Source organism: Homalodisca vitripennis, chromosome 5 (genome assembly GCF_021130785.1).
Source record: "Homalodisca vitripennis isolate AUS2020 chromosome 5, UT_GWSS_2.1, whole genome shotgun sequence".
Taxonomy (NCBI): Eukaryota; Metazoa; Arthropoda; class Insecta; order Hemiptera; family Cicadellidae; genus Homalodisca; species Homalodisca vitripennis.
The window spans coordinates 107,378,402-107,380,825 of record NC_060211.1 but is presented as its reverse complement, the minus strand read 5'-3'; the positions used below and the strand labels follow the sequence as shown (position 1 = coordinate 107,380,825).

At 35.6% G+C, this 2,424-nt stretch overlaps 1 non-coding gene across 1 annotated transcript; it reads right to left on the bottom strand.

The window, feature by feature from the left end:
- Positions 1 to 73, bottom strand: Trnat-ugu. The gene has a single exon. It is a non-coding gene; the product is annotated as a tRNA-Thr (tRNA).
- Between the last annotated feature and the right edge of the window lie 2,351 nt (positions 74 to 2,424).

The following is a 2,424-nucleotide window of genomic DNA, read 5'->3' as shown; positions in this document are numbered from 1 at the left end:
AGCCCCCAGGGAGGATCGAACTCCCGACCCCTGGTTTACAAGACCAGTGCTCTAACCACTGAGCTATGGAGGCGCTGACGGAGGGGGAGGGAGTGTTCACTACTGACGCACCCCATATTGACCAATGCTACCTCGATTGTAAAAACAAGAACCACCCCCTGCTTCAAAACAACCGTATTGATTGAGCGACTCATGAGGAAAGTGTTGTTATCAGAGTTAAAGATGGCTCGATATAGTATGAGTGATTTGTATGGTTTACTCATATAACTGTAGCGTTTTTATTGTAATTAAAGATAGATTTGTGTAGTTATTTTTACTCGAATTAAACAACTTTAATAGTGTTTATTTTATTTAAGAAAAATCACATTCAATTAGGGTTAAGTGAGCTAAATTGCAGCAAACAGATGATAAATGATTAAAAAAACAATTGAATTAATTTGACGTTAATGACAACATAAAAATTGTTGGACCTGTTGGTTGGTTTAGGCCATAGATTTATGTTCAGTTTTTTCAGTATGCTGAGCTACTGAATTCTCTGCTATTCAACTGAAAATCAGAAATATAAGCTGTTTTATAGAAATCAGAATTAACATACAAACCTTATGTTAAGACTGTAACCCACCGTTTTATGTAGCATACAGTATTTCAATAAGAGCTATTAAAGTCTTAACTAATAGATTAACTAAAAGTTTATATTAACTAATCAAAGTTTACAGAAACTGTTTCGCTCTCTGACTCCTGGATTTTTCGACTGAACTTAATCCTAGACAATACTACCAAACGCAATCGCAGACGCCTCAATACCACCAACTATTCTCGCTTTAGCGGTATGTCTCGTCTCATGCGCGGCAGTGTGGGGTGGCGGTGGCTTCAACTCATCTGGATTTTCTTCCACGATTCTGTACCATCGTTCAGAAGGAAAGTGATTGCTCTGTGCGACAATACGTAATGCTGGGCCGTCGACTCCATTCATTATAGTGCTAGTGCCTCCTCTTCAGTTTCTGCTTTAAGTTCTTTTTCGTTGTTTGTTTATTGTATCTTAAATTTGTTATGGTATATACAGTCTTTCTGTTAGTTGACACCAATTGAAATAGTAGCTCTATTCACTGTTCACTTAATCTCTATTCTTGTTATTGTTACCTGATATTTCTATTGTTGCTAGTATATATACAGGGTGAGTGGCTCTTGGTGTGACAAAATTTTTTTGGGTTATAATGCAATGTAAATGTGATACAATGGCGGTTATAAAAAAGTCTAACTCCAAAAATTAGGTATGAAATGAATTATTTTTCAGTTTTTCTAAAAAACTCGTCTTTTTGTACGTAAAATCTGATATTTCTCAGCAACGTATAGACATATGTGAGCAAACTACACAATTTTTTAGATTCTCCGTTAGATTTTCGATTTGAAAAAGTTATCGGTTCAAACGAAAGAAAAGAAAATTAAGCCTTCAGGTCGATTTAAATGGCAAAGTTGCTAAGTTTCAGAAAAACTGAAATATCATTGAACCCCATCTTTTTTACCACACCCTGTACACAAGAATGTGTCAAGTGATATTAAAAACTTTTGCGATTTAATAGGCTTTAAAACGGTATGCCATATGACCGTAGTTAGGTATTCGGTTACCTAATTTTATCGGTTTAAATACAAAACATGCAAGCTACAAAAAGATTAACACAATTTAATAACAACTGTACTAAATTGTTATGATTTATAAAACGGCCTCATAAAACAAGGAATTGAAGATAAAAAAAAATTAAAACAGTTTTTAAAATAATTAATGGATGCTAGTTATGGATTAATGGTCGCATCCTTTATCAATGTTTTAATTCCTTATTTTATCACTTTCACCAGTATTGTACATTCCTTATCTTGTTTTGTAAGACCAGTGTCCACATGAAATTACTTCTACCTCCAATAAACTATTTTTCTGCTAAATTTAGTCAAGTGTAGGCTGCCATGGAGTTCACTACTCGAGAATACGGTGATATGCACTTTATTTACTGGTTTTGTGATGGAAATGCGCGTGCTGCCCAAAGAGAGTATCAAGGTCGCTACCCTGATCGCCGACTTCCCAGTCATTCCGTGTTCTCAAGACTCCATCAACGTCTTGTGGAGGGAGGTACAGTTCACAAAAGACCTAACGAAGTAGGACACATTGTCATTGATGTAGGGATTAGATGAAGTAGTTTTAAATTCAGTATGGAATGATTCAGAAGTTAGTAGTAGATAACTTGCTAGAGACGTAGGTTTTGGACATTTTGCATAAGAATAAGTTCCATCCATACCATTTTACGCCTGTTCAAGGTCTGACTGAAAGCAACTGATTATGCTCCTAGACTACAAATCTATCGTTGGTTGCTAAACAGAGACATAGAGCAGCGTCATTTTTATCGAAAAATCCTTTGGACTGATGAGTCATTG